Genomic DNA, 14774 nt, shown 5'->3' with positions numbered 1-14774 from the left:
CACCTTGCCCCTTCTTAGAATTGGGAACAAAACACCCATGGAAGGAGTTACAGAGACAAAGTTTGGAGCTGAGACGAAAGGATGGACCATCTAGACACTGCCATACTGGGGATCCATCCCATAATCAGCCTCCAAACGCTAACACCATTGCATACATTAGCAAGATTTTGCTGAAAGGACCCAGATATAGCTGTCTCTTGTGAGGCTATGCCAGGGCTTAGCAAACACAGAAGTGGATGTTCACAGTCAGCTATTAGATGGATCACAGTGCCCCCAAAGGAGGAACTAGAGAAAGTAACAAATGAGCTAAAGGGGTCTGAAACCCTATAGGTGGAACAACAATATGAACTAACGAGTACCCTCCCAGAGCTTGTATCTCTAGCTGCATATGTATCAGAAGATGACCTAGTTGGCCATCATTGGAAAGAGAGGCCCATTGGACATGCAAACTTTATATGCCCCAGTACAGGTAAACGCCAGGGCCAAGAAGTGGGAGTGGGTGGATAGGGGAGTGGGGGGAAGGGTATCTGGGACTTTTGGGATAGTTTTGGGAATATAAATGAAGAAAATACCTAATTAAAAATTTTTTAAAAATAAAAAAATAAGATTTAGAATATAATAAGGAATTATGCTTGTCTAGCAAAGTAGCAGACATAGATTCTTTTCTAAGGTCCATAACCTCAGTAACCTAGATAAGCTGGCTATGTTTCCAGTACCAGGTGTGATTTCTTTCCTGTTGAATGGTCCTTAAATGCAATTAGTCAGTTGTTGATTAGCATGATATGTGAGTGCAACTGATAGCACCTTATGGATATCCTGCTGTGGTAGCCATTCTCATGGTTGATAAGTGTTGCAAATGCAGAGAACTCTTGCTTCTGAAGTCTGAATAATATTCTTATTTGCAGTGCACTGACTGCATTAGCCTCATTAACAGGAGAGCTTGCATGATGCCCAGATCTATAAGTAACCCAAGCAATAAGAGTCTCTTTTACACATTATCATTTACAGGTCAGGGTAGAAATTTGACAGTTATTCCCACCCTTAATTTTCATGATACCTATATTGACAACATTCATATTACAGTGATTTTTTTTGGAGGTAATATATGGAAACTCCTCATGAAAATTTAAGCAAAATATAGCAAGAGAGAGTAGATGTTGCAACAAGCATTTCAGGAAAATGGAAATGCCAAGGAAATGAAACCAAAAGGAAGAGCAGAAATCTTGAACCATCAGAATAACATATAGGAGAAGCTTTCATATCTTTTGGAAGTCCAAAACAATAATATGGCTTTATTAATAATGTAGCAGCAAATACTTTTGTTTGTTGGATTTTTTATTCATAACTGTTCCTATTATCTTAGGTCCTGTTAATTCTATTGCTATCTGGTTTATATGTCTACAAGATACTGCAGTGTTCTATTTGGTCAAATGGTTGATTTGGAGAATGGAGTGTTTCAATAAATAATCAATCACCACATACCATGAAATTTGATTATTTACTGAACATAAATTATCAAGGAAAACACAAGCATTTTGTGAATTCTGACTGGTGACATACAGATGGCTCATCTTTACTACAATGGAGATTAATGTAGCAACACAGAGGAAACCCTCAAATAAGAGGCTTTGTGTAAGTTCACAACAGAAACCATCTGTTAATAGCTTAAAAACACCTCCTGGAAGTCAAAGCCAGGGCATTCTGTAGAAAAATAAGACTAGTATGCTCACTGAAACTGCAATTTGACAGAGTAAATTTTATTTTCTCAGATGTTCCAATGACATGAAATTCTAGAAAAAAAAATAGATTGTGATATGAAATTGAGGACATCTGGAAACAGATGAATTGGAAAGCTAAATTTGAAATGAACCACTGAGCTAAATGCATAAAGGTATGCATATTACTGCCTTCCCTGGGCACCCCTTGTAAATTCTGTTTGTTTCCTCTAACTGCTCATACTGCCATGATGTTTTTAATACTAAAACTGGAGGTATGAAGAATGATAACTGTTAGTTTAATGGTTACAGTTGCTGAAGAACTGTGGTTTTTATTTAATTCAACGATGGAAAGATTTTTTGAAGTATTGATGAGTCTCTTGTTAGCTGAAACAATTCTTGTGAAATGGAGAAAAACTGATGACAAACGAACTGATAATCTAGGTGAATTTTCCTTCCCTGCCTTAATGTCTTTTAGAGAAAAGTGACTCTCAGACCTTTTCTGTAACTGTCACTTATAGCTTTATCATCAACAACAACCTTCAGTGCCATTGGGTCGTCAGTTCTTAGGTAACATGAAAGAAAACAAAATAGCACTGTGCCATGAATAGATTATGTAAAACCTATAATTTTTATAGTGCTATATTTTATATTATCCCCAAGAAGATATTTAGATAGAAACAAAATTATCAGGAAACTGAATCTCGGGATACTCTTACTTGAGATTAATCATAATGCTGTTTTTCTTCCCATCTGTATGGTTGACAGTTATAATATAGTCTATGTAAGCATTTCCATCAGAACCAATGATCCATAGTGTTTATATGGAAGCAAGAATGGTGATGTTAGTTCTACTGGAAAGTTTGCAAGATGAACACCTGGTTTAATCTCCATTTTTATGTCCTTTTCCTCAAAACTTTGAAAGAGGCAAAAATGTTTATTTAGAAAAAAAATTGAAAAATAACCTACTTTAGTTTGAATATTATCACAGCAAAAAATTAACAGAGCTTTTTAATATCTGTGCCACTTTCAATTATGACAAATGTGACAATTATATCTGCACAGAGTTTAACATTCATTCATATCATTTTTTCACATAAGCTCAGTGAAGCAGGAATCAATATAGTATTCTAATGCCCCAAAGGAAGAGAGCCCCCCTTTACAGAAGGACCCAGGTCCTTCTCAGATGATAAGGGAGAGCCAGTCTGAAGTTCTGAGTGGTCCATAATTTAATATCTCTTATCAGTATTTATATTTTTGAAGATTTTTTATGGTTGATTACTTGGTCACCTTCATGTCTGAGTGTGACTTTGTGCACTTGAGGCTTGGTGCCTGTTGAGCGCAGTGTTATTAGATGCCCCCAGAACTGCAGGTACAGTGGTTGGGAGTCACTCTCAGTGAGTTTATGAATTAGTGTTTCCTTATATAACACTGTGCCTCTTTGTCTTCTGCGAGTCCTATATTTTAGCATGTATAATGACAATAAGTGATCTGAAGCTCTGAATTACAATTATAGTACATTTACTTTCACACATAGAAAAATACAAAATGATGCTTTTAGGAACAATAATTCCAATACTCTGCATACAGAAAATAACCTATATGCACAGGTTTGTGAAAATGTCCAAAATATGAACTAATATATATCTTAACACATCTCAGAGGTTGAGAATATATAGCTCCTTTGTGTTAGCATTCATCTGTTTATATTGATATTAATGTTTTAATAATATCATATCTTGGGAATAGGAACTGGTTATACTGATATCATTCATCAATAATGAGTGCATACTGAGTATTCCACAATTTTCTTTTTCTTTTTTTCATTTTGGTTTTTCGAGACAAGGTTTCTCTGTGTAGCCCTGGCTGTCCTGGAACTCCCTTTGTAGACCAGGCTGGCCTCGAACTCAGAAATCCGCCTGCCTCTGCCTCCTGAGTGCTGGGATTAAAGGCGTGTGCCACCACGCCCGGCATCCACAATTTTCAATATGCTATGGGTGAATTAATCTCTAAAAACTATGGTGACAAATACATTTGAATACAATCATGTCTTCAGTAAAACTTAGTTTGGTAGAATCAACTTACTGAATTTTTTAAAATCCATTTGAGTGAAACATGTTCTCACTGCCAGAGTTATAGCAGGAAATAGAAACTCTGCTCTCAAGTCCCACTGAGGCATTTTCAAGGGAATTGTCTCTTGTAGTGCAACAGTGTTAAACGCTGACAACAAATGGTGATACTGGACTCAGATTTGCAATAGAAGAAAACTATTGCTCTTGAGACTTGAAGGTAAAACGGGTAAATTCCAGAATGTTGGGAAGAAAAAGAACATCTCAAGAGAAAATTTGGTCTGTGAAACAGGAATACAAGTTACTGGCGCAGGGAGAGAGGCAGAAAATAAATACTTACCTGATGGTACCCCACATTCCACATTCCAAGGTTTCTGTTATCTACTTCCCTTCCTTAAACTCTGCAAGAAGCCAGAAAGCTAGGGGACTATTGACTGCCCAAACAGGAAACAATTTCTGAAGGTTAGCCTCCTGAGCTCAGAGCAAGACTGGGGCCTGGAAAAATAACTCTACCTGAGCCAACAGTATATACGCAGCACTGCTGAAATAAAACTCACCTTCTACACAGGAGAGATGGCTAGGGACTCAAGGGCAAGTGTTAGATTCCAAGATCAGTCCCTGGAACCTACATAAAAATCTGGGTGTAACAGCAAGCATCTTTAATCCCAACAGTCCTTTTGGGAGATGGGAGTCAAAGACAAGAGAATCAGCCAGAATCTTGATGGCCAGCTAACATGTAATGCACTGCACTTCATAAGAGCAAGAGAGACCTTGCCTCAAATCAAATGTGCAAGGCAAGACCCAATGCCTCAAAGTTGTTATCTATATGACTTCTATAGGCTCACTGTGGCATCTGTGCCTGAACTCAACACACAAATTATTTTTTTGTTAAATCAATGAAGCCTTCTTTTAAAAAGTCTACCTCCCACTTCACATATATTTCTCAGATTTTTGTCAGCTAATTAACAGTTTTTGTAAAAATAAGGTGGACCAAGAATAATTACAAACACTTAAATCTGAGCCTGGGAATGCATATGCATTTTTCAGAATTTCGTCAACAGAAGCAAAAAGAAGGATTCAGAGTTCAAGGGAAGTCTCAGTCACACTGTACATAAGGCCATCTTAGGCTATATGAGACCCTGTCTCAAAATATGAAAGAAAGAAACAAATAAAAGAAGGAGGGCAGGAAGGACAAAAGTAAAAAGTAAGCCAAAGAGGAGAGAGAGAGAGAGACAGAGACAGAAAGACAGAGACAGAGAAAGACAGAGAGAGACAGAGACAGAGACTGAGAGAGACAGAGACAGAGACTGAGAGAGAGACACACACACAGAGAGACAGAGACAGAGAGAGACTGAGAGAGAGAGAGACACAGAGAGAGAGAGACAGACAGACAGACAGAGAAAGAGAGAGAGAAGTAATTGACTCATGATACACTTCTCTGTATCATGGATACAGAGAAGAAATAAATTGCTTTGAAAAGTCTACTCCGTAAAATAGTTAGCACAGACTTGAATCCCTTCCAAAATATCTGAACTTGTGATTTTAAAACATATATAAAAATATATGAAATAAATCAATAATATTCTATTTAAAACTGGTAGAATTTGCCAAAAGATACTTCAGTTTTAGTGACTTAGTAGAACCATAAGAAATACCAAAATTCTTTGACTTTTCCATCAGACGTCAGTGTGCTCCACACTGTTTGCCATTATTCACAAGCATGAACCCTTGGTTATATGAAGAACTCTGTCTTTTATTTTTCTCTCTGCCACCTCCATAGCACTACATACTCAGCAAGACACCTGACTAGAATAACATCTTTGGAATTTTCCTGATCTCCTCTAATTCTCCCACTTTCAAGCTCATCTGTCTGATCACTATGGCACCTTGCCCAAGTTCCTTTCTTCGTGTGCTCTGATCATGGCCCCTCTCCTTCTCCCTTGCTTATGTTCCCTTTGCTTTGTTTTCTAACTCATCTTTTTGTAACACGTTGTTAACTCTTCAGTCAGACCTCATGGTCCTTGAGTGAAGAGATCAGGTTCTACTTTTAACATTCTCTAACATCTCATCAGTGCTAAACCCAAATCTACCCCATTCCATTAAGGAGAAAGGCCATTTCCTTCACTCCTTTATAGTAATGTATATTTAGGCTGTGTTTTAATTGCCTAAAATGTGATCAAGGGGGTTAGAGAGGTATCTCAATCTGTAAAATGCTAACTACACAATCATAAGGACCTGAATTTGGATTCCCTGAACCAATGTAAAAGTCCAGGCATGGCATTACTCATGTATAGTTGGAACACTGTAGGGACAGAGACAGGAGGACCCATGGAGCTCCTGAGTTTCAGGTTTAGTGTGAGACCCTGTTTCAAAAAATAAAGGGAAAGAAAAGTTAAAGAAGACATCCAGCATGGACCTTTGGCCTCCAAAATCATGTATACATATGTTTATCTGTACAGAAGTGTGCATTCACATGAATATGTGCATACAATAGCCGGGCAGTGGTGGCACACACCTTTAATCCCAGAACTTGGGAGGCAGAGGCAGGCAGATTTCTGAGTTCTAGGCCGGCCTGGTCTACAAAGTGATTTCCAGGACAGCCAGGGTTATACAGAGAAACCCTGTCTCAAAACAACAACAAAAAACTGCATGCATGCGCACATGCACACACACACACACACACAAGTCATCTAAAAATGGATTACTAAAACATTTTGGATTCATTAAATTAGTAGTTTAAATAGAGACTCCCGAAAGAATTGTGAAGCAGTTTGTGCAGCTTACATGAATACTTTCATAATAGAATGCTGTATGGTTTTGTTTTGTTTGTCATTTGTTTGCTTGTTTTAATTTGCAGTTTACGTTGTTATTTATTAGTAACACTAGTAATTTTTTCCTGTTGTGGTGTTGGGAATTGAACGTAGGGACCTGTGCATGCTAGGCAAGCACTTTACTGCTGAAGTACAGCCTCAGCTCTTTAATTTACATTTCAGGAAAAGATAGTATTGCCAGGCAGTGGTGGCATACACCTTTAATCCCAGCATTTGAGAGGCAGAGGCAGATGGATCTCCAAATTCCAGGACAGCCAGGGCTATATAGAAAAGCCCTGTCTCCAAAAAAAAAAAAAAAAGAAAGAAAGAAACAATATATGTGTATATATTATTGATTTTATCTCAGTGTGTTTTAAGGCTTCTCAGGACAAATGATGTTAGGACTTTGAGTACTTTTCCTTTTTCATTTTCATTTTCTATCTTTCTTTCTTTCTTCCTTTCCTTCTCTTTCTTTCTTTTTGTTTTTGTTTTGGGGGAAATTTAGTTTTCTTTTGCTTTTTGTTTTTTGTTTTTCTGAGACAGGATTTCTTTGTGTAGACCTGGCTGGCCTTGACCTCAGAGATTCACCTGCCTCTGCCTCCAGAATTCTGGGATTAAAGGCCTGCACTATCACCTGGTTGGATCTTGATTTTTTTTTGTTTTATTTTTTATTAGATATTTTCTTTATATGCATTTCAAATGCTATCCCGAAAGTTCCCTATACCCTCCCTCCACCCTGCTCCTCTACCCACCCACTCCCACTTCTTGGCCCTGGTGTTCCCCTGTACTGGGGCATATAAAGTTTTCAATACCAAGGGGCCGCTCTTCCCAGTGATGGCTGACTAGGCCATCTTCTGCTACATATGCAGCTAGAGACATGAGCTCTGGGGTTACTGATTAGTTCATATTGTTGTTCCACCTATAGGGTTGCAGACCCCTTCAGCTCCTTGGGTACCTTCTCTAGCTTCTCTATTGGGGACCCTGTGTTCCATCTTATAGGTGACTGTGAGCATCCACTTCTGTATTTGCCAGGCACTGGCATAGCCTCATACGAGACAGCTATACTAGGGTTCCTTCAGCAAAATCTTGCTGGCATATGCAATAGTGTCTGGGTTTGGTGGCTGCTTATGTGATGTATCCCCAGGTGGGGTATTCTCTGGATAGTCCATCCTTTCGTCTTAGCTCCTAACTTTGTCTCTGTAACTCCTTTCATGGGTATGTTGTTCCCTCTTTTAAGGAGGAATGAAGTATCCACCCATTGGTCTTCCCTCTTCTTGATTTTCTTGTGTTTTGTATATTGTATCTTGAGTGTTCTATGTTTCTGGGCTAATATCTACTTATCATTGAGTGCATATCTAATGGATGTTGATTTTAATCTTAATAGATGACCATCTTTGTGCTTCCCCTCTGTCCCTCACACTGTTTCATAGATCACTAGAAGCATATAAACTTTTGATATTGAAGTAATGGATGCAACTTAGCTATAATAGAAATTTTATTATAGGTCTTATGTTTAAAGCATAAAAGTATTATGCCTTTTAAATTATTTTTAAATATCTATGGTGTTCATTATGAGAGTCATGGTCATGCTGAGATGGTCTTATCAAAGATCAAGTTCAGATGGACAGATTCCTGCCACTGTTGTCACTCCAGGCAAGACTCACATTCACTATGGACAAGGAAAACAGTGTCTGGAAGGAAAAATTCCACCACGTGCCTACCTCTACTTCAGACTATTAGTAGAAATTACACAGGCTTTCCTTTACACTATATTTTTAAGACAATTCTGTTTGGTTGCATGCAAATGCAAGATTAATTTTAAGGCTTCAAAATAAAAGGAAGAGAAAATCCACACCAACATAAGTTTAAAATATTTGGTATCCTCCCCCTCACTTCTCTCTCCCTCCCCTCTATCACATTAAAACAAACCAAAACAAACAAACAAAACTCTTAGAGTTTGTAGTGAAGAAATTCATTGTACTTAGAATAATTTAATGTTTTTCAAAACAAAATTGAAGTTTTTATTTATTTTTCTTTTCAAAACATCCATGACCTTGCTTAAGGGTTTCACATGAAATATTCAAGCAATATTTAAGGCACCAAAATATCTCAATAATTTTATTGTATTATAATTATGATACAGGTCCAGTGATGGTTATCATTTATTCCATCTTCAAATTAAATAAGTAACTTCTACGTTTACTGTCCTGGATTTTTAAAATAATGTTCATACTCAATTTGAAGGGTCTTTGTGTATGTGGATGCATATATGTGTGTGTGGATACCTGTGGAATCCAAAGAAAAACTTTAGATATTCCTCCTCACAATCTATTCACCTTTGTTTTAGTGGGAGGTAGGATGGGAGTCAGTCTGTCACCACTCTGGAGCTCATCAAGTAATCTTGGAGGGCTGACCACTGAGTCCCAGGAAACTTTCAAAGTTGATGGTTTTTTAGCCTTATGATCATTGGGATTAAAAGTGCATATCAGGCAAACCATTTTCTTACGGTTTCTAGGGATTGAACACAGGTCATCATCTTTGCAAGGTCAGGAATTTACCCACTGAGTCATCTTTCTAGCCAAGGAATTATTTTTCGTTTTTACTAAAAATAATTTGCAAAGGCAGAGTGATAGTTAATAAAAACATAATATAAACACAAGAAATCAAGATCTTATTTAACTCATTAATGAACAAAGGAGTCAGAGATAGCTTGCAACCAATTCAAGGGATTTGTAAGGTGGATATAGGGAAAATCAGAAATAATGACCTAATAACTCTTTTTTAGAATAATTCATTGCCATTTCAATAATCAAAAATCATTTATATCACTAATCTCTCTATACTTTACTCAACCAAAAGACTCTTAAAGATAGCAAAAAATAACAATAACCCAAAGAGTACATGGCACACTGTTTTTGCCATTCCAAAGTATTTCATAGTTTCCTCACATTTTCAATATATAAATTTAATTTTCCCATTTAAGTTTATGACAATGTATAAGTGATTTCTTTTGTATTCGTTGCCCTTCTTGAGACCTATACAATTAACAACTTAGATTGATGAGATCTTACATCATTAGAGGGGTGCTGTATATATAAGACTATTCCAGATGTTTGCATTGTATAATTTTATTTAAATTCCAGCTCAAAATGATTAAGTGTTCAAGGTCACATAAAAAAAAAAAGACATGAAATTAAGCAGCTGACTACACAGCTTATTTTTTTTCTGTTCTACAAACCTGGACATATGAGCTACTTTCTAAGGAGTAAACCATGCTCTCCAGAATTTCAGCATGGATATTGAGGTACCTCAGTAGGACCTTAATAACCTCCTTATTTCCAGATTCTTCCTCTCTCCTCCTCGAGGTAGACTCATTCAGCTTCTTTCTTAACATACTCATTGGGAAGTCCAATGACTATCCCATTACCCTCAGATCCTGTACAGGCTGGTTTTGGGTCAACTTGACACAGCTGGAGTTATCACAGAGAAATGAGTTTCAGTTGAGGAAATGCCTCCATGAGATCCAGTTGTAAGGCATTTTCTCAATTAGTGATCAAGGGGAGAGGGTTCATTGTGGGTGGAGCCATCCCTGGGCTGGTAGTCTTTGGTTCTATAAGAAAGCAAGATGAGCAAGGCAGAGGAAGCAAGCCAGTAGGTAACAACCCTCCATGGCCTCTGCATCACCTCCTGCTTCCTGACCTGCTTGAGTTCGAGTCCTGATTTCCTTTGGTGATGAACAACAGTGTGGAAATGTAAGCTGAATAAACCCTTTCCTCCCCAACTTGCTTCTTGGTCATAATGTTTGTGCAGAAATACAAACCTTGACTAAGACAGATCCATATCCAATTCATCATGAAATTTCAACTTCCAAAGTGCATGCCACCCTTCTGTAATGCTCTCTTTTCTTTACTGCCAGCCTGTCTACTCAAACATTATTTCACTTCAGCAGCCATCAAACTACATCTGGAAGTGGGAAAAGCATGGACCAAAATTTTACTCTTTCCAACCATCTTAGGCTGTCTGTTTACATTGCCAAAACAGCCAGTCAAGAGAGAAAGGACTAGTGAAGTAATTCTACCACTGTGTTTATACAAGTTTGGATAATGGATTTCCCCATTGATGAATATGATTGTTTTGGAAAACAGATCAAATCAACTAGTTATCTCAAGTGACAGCCCCTATACTTAGAAAGTGTCTTACCTTAAGTGCCTTGTTATTCCCACTGTCAAACTTCATGCAGAGTATGTAATGGGTATTCATTAAAGGACATTGATTAAATTAAATGTCATATTAGATGTAACTCCAATCAATGGCTTACACTACCACATGGTACATCCAATCACTCTAAAGTATAAATCAGACATGATAGCAATGGAAAAGAAAACCTAAAGGGTAATTTAGCTTTTATAGTCAGTCACAGATGTTAAAACCTAAATTGTGAGCAATTTTAGATCATTAAAAATAATAACTCACTCTATACAAGAATTGAAAGACCCAATTTCTAAACCTCTAGGTCGCCTATTTAACTATAGTGTTTTCTTAAATGATGGATGACCTTCAAGTGAATGAGAGTTAATATACGTAAGATGAGACTTTAAAAAAAGGACTCTGACCAACAAGTTCAATTTCTAGTTTTATAAAATAGTTTATTGTATTTTCAAAATTTAAGTGACTGTTTTGATTCTTTGACTAGTCTCACATGTTTTTTAAAACTCATCTTTTAGGGTATTTTGCTCTAATTTTAAATATCAAAAAACTGAGATGTTCTAAAAGTTTAGATATACTAATATTATAATTGATGAATAATAAATCAAAGACTGAGTGGAAATATTCTAGAAAATTATATCAAGATTCAAAGGGATTGAAGGGATTAATCTATTATCCAGAAACACGTTCATGATTTTAGAGCAAAGAAAACCAAGGAGCCAAGAATTATTAACACATTGATCTTATGTTTCAAACCAAAAATCAAAGCACACAAAACATCTAAGTGTCGTTTTTTGGATACAATGAGACAACACTTTTGGTTGTACTGGAACATTGAGATAAACACAAATAAAATTTAATCCACAAAATACTCAAATTCTCTGTATTAGAAGAGGTTTCCCCTAATACAAAGAGATTACTCTACTACAAGGCAGCCACAAATTCTAAATGATATCTTCCACAATTCAAGAAACCTAAAAAGGTCATTCATCCTTCATCTTACATTACTTAGTCTTAAAAGCTATAACTTGTGATTCAATCACTGAGAGTGTGTCATTGTTTCAAGTAACAAAAACAGCTAACTGTTGGAAAACAAGAGAAAAATGATCTAAGAGTAGTATATGACTTTGATGGCTAAGATTAAATTTGCATAAAAGATTTCATTATTATGTAAAATGCTGTTCATTATCCTAAATTATACCAACCTGACATAACAATACATGATACTTATAAGAACTATCCCTGCGTTTATTTGACCATTATTATGAACAATTGACAATGTTACATATATTGTTCTATTTCTTTCTCAAAGCAGCCCTTCACATATGAAGAAATTAGTAGTCAAAAAGTTAAGTAAACTATTTAGTGTTATGCAACTATTAAGTGATTACTTATAGACATAAATATTTTCAAACCATCAACAGTATTGTACTATATACTATATGATGAGCATTCTAGCACAAAAGCCTCTAAAAATCAAATTATAGCAATTGGACCTTTCGGTTTCTTACAAATGATAAAAATCTTAGGAAGACAACAAATAGCTAAAATGATCAGTATCTTAGGTTGTATATCGAGTCTCTCCATGGGTTCATGTATTTGAATGGTCAGTTTTAGTTTTATAGCATTCCTTTTAAAAGTTGTGGAAACTTCAAGGGTTGGAAGCTTACTAGAGTGAATGAGTAAGTTGGGGTGAGCCTGAATTTTTGTAAAAGAAATATGACCTCACCCTGCCTCAAGTTTTTCCCAGCTGTGATGAATGGAATCACCTAAAACTATAAGCTCATTAAGCCTTACTCCCCTTAAGTTGTTTCTTATCAGGACTTTGGTCTCAGGAAAGTGAAATAGAGCAAATAAATTTACTTTTTAAAGCAATAAAAATCATTCTGAGTAATCACTAAAATGAAACATTTACTCTGACTTGAAATTATAAACAACAGCTTTATGAAGAGATCATAAAACTTCCTATGGCTCTGATGCCATCTGAATTTAATTCTTTTCAAATAAACTTAGTACTTTCAAGTAAGCTATTTACCCTCCAGTATTCCCTAGTTTCCTGCATTATCTTTTCCCTGAGATACATATTTTTATGTTTTTTTAAATATCATAATACAAATATCAGAAAGAATGACATTCAAAACTCCTTATGCAATCATAACTAAGAATGATAAGGGACTAATCCTTAAAGACTCATAATAAAATGCAACAAAAATATGAAGAACAAAAAGAAAAAAGAGAAGGGAATGGGGGAAGAGAAGAGAAAGAAGGATACATGCATTATTAGCCCTAGTACTTGGGAATCTGAGGAAGAAAGATGCCAAAAGATTGAAGAAAACTTGGGCTACAAAACAAGAACCAGGGTAGCCAACACTATCAAGATGGTATCTCAAAAGGAAGGTAGAAAGGAAAGATATATATAAGGAAGGAAGAGAGGGAGAAATGGAGGGAAGACTACTTTCAGGAAAGTAAAACCAAACTTGGGAAATGAGAGGATAGAAGAATGAATACTTGTATCAAAATGTTTTGATGAAACCCATAACCTTATACAATGAATATATTTGAATCAAAATGAGTTTAGATAATGAATCTTTGTCTTTTAGCTAAATTGCATAAAAACCTGGAATAATAGACAATTTTTATAACAAAGATATAACAAATAACTTGTTAATTACAAAGAAATGAAATGTTTATAAATAAATATTCTCCTTAACTTACCTTCTTAGATTTCGGTGGACCAACATTTGTATGGATATATACTTCCATTATTCTGGACACTGACTTAAGAATGGAATCTTCTCTGGATCTGGAGCTGATCTTGTGCCACAACACCCGGAGATGATTCTGTGCTACAGCTCTCCATAAACAAATACCACCTGGAGAGACCTGGTCTCCCAGGTCTACCACCACTCCTGCTCAAATACCTGGCCCAAAAGGGACCCACCCAGAACCATCAGGAAACAGGAACTAAGGAACAGCCAGGGACAGGATCCTTCCAGTTTCTGTCTGTACCCTGAAGCTGACCTTTTGTCACAGCTCTCCATACCCAAATTCCTCATGGAAAGATCTGGTCTCCCAGGAGTACTGACACATAGGCTTGCAGGAGGGACAAGCCACAGTCAGAGGCAAGACTGGCTAATACCAGAGATAACCAGATGGCAAGAGGCAAGAGCAAGAATATAAGCAACAGAAAGCAAGGCTACTTGGCATCATCAGAACCCAGTTCTCTCACCACAAGACCTGGATACCTCAACACAAGAGAAAAACAAGAATCTGGTTTAAAAATCACATCTCAGGATGATGCTAGAGGTCTTTAAGAAAGACATAAATAACTTGCTTAAAGAAATACAGAAGAACACAGGTAAACAGGTAGAAGCACTTAAAGAGGAAACACAAAAATCCCTTAAAGAAGTAGGAAAACACGACCAAACAGGTGAAGGAATTAAACAAAACCATCCAGGATCTAAAAACGGAAGTATAGACAATAAAGAAATCACAAAGGGAGACAACCCTGGACATAGAAAAGCTAGGAAAGAGATCAGGAGTCAGAGACACAAGCATCACCAACACAATGCAAGGGATAGAAGAGAGAATCTCAGGTGCAGAAGATACCATAGAAAACATTGACAGGACAGTCAAAGAAAATGCAAAAGGTAAAAATCTCCTAACCTAAAACATCCAGAAAATGCAGGAAACAATAAGTTGACCAAACCTAAGGATAATAGGTATAAAAGAGAGCAAAGATTCCCAAATTAAAAGGCCAGTAATTATCTTCAAAAAATTATTGAAGAAAACTTCCCTAACCTAAAGAAAGAGATACATAATAAACATACAAGAAGCCTACAGAACTCCAAAAAGATTGCACCAGAAAAGGAATTCCTCCCTTCACATAATAGTCAAAACACCAAATCCACAAAACAAAGAATAGTAAAAACAGTAAGAGAAAAATGTCAAGTAACATATAAGGGCAGACCTAT

The sequence above is a fragment of the Mus caroli genome, chromosome 18, assembly GCF_900094665.2.
Source record: "Mus caroli chromosome 18, CAROLI_EIJ_v1.1, whole genome shotgun sequence".
In the NCBI taxonomy this organism is placed as follows: Eukaryota; Metazoa; Chordata; class Mammalia; order Rodentia; family Muridae; genus Mus; species Mus caroli.
Note: the sequence above shows the minus strand (reverse complement) of the source record.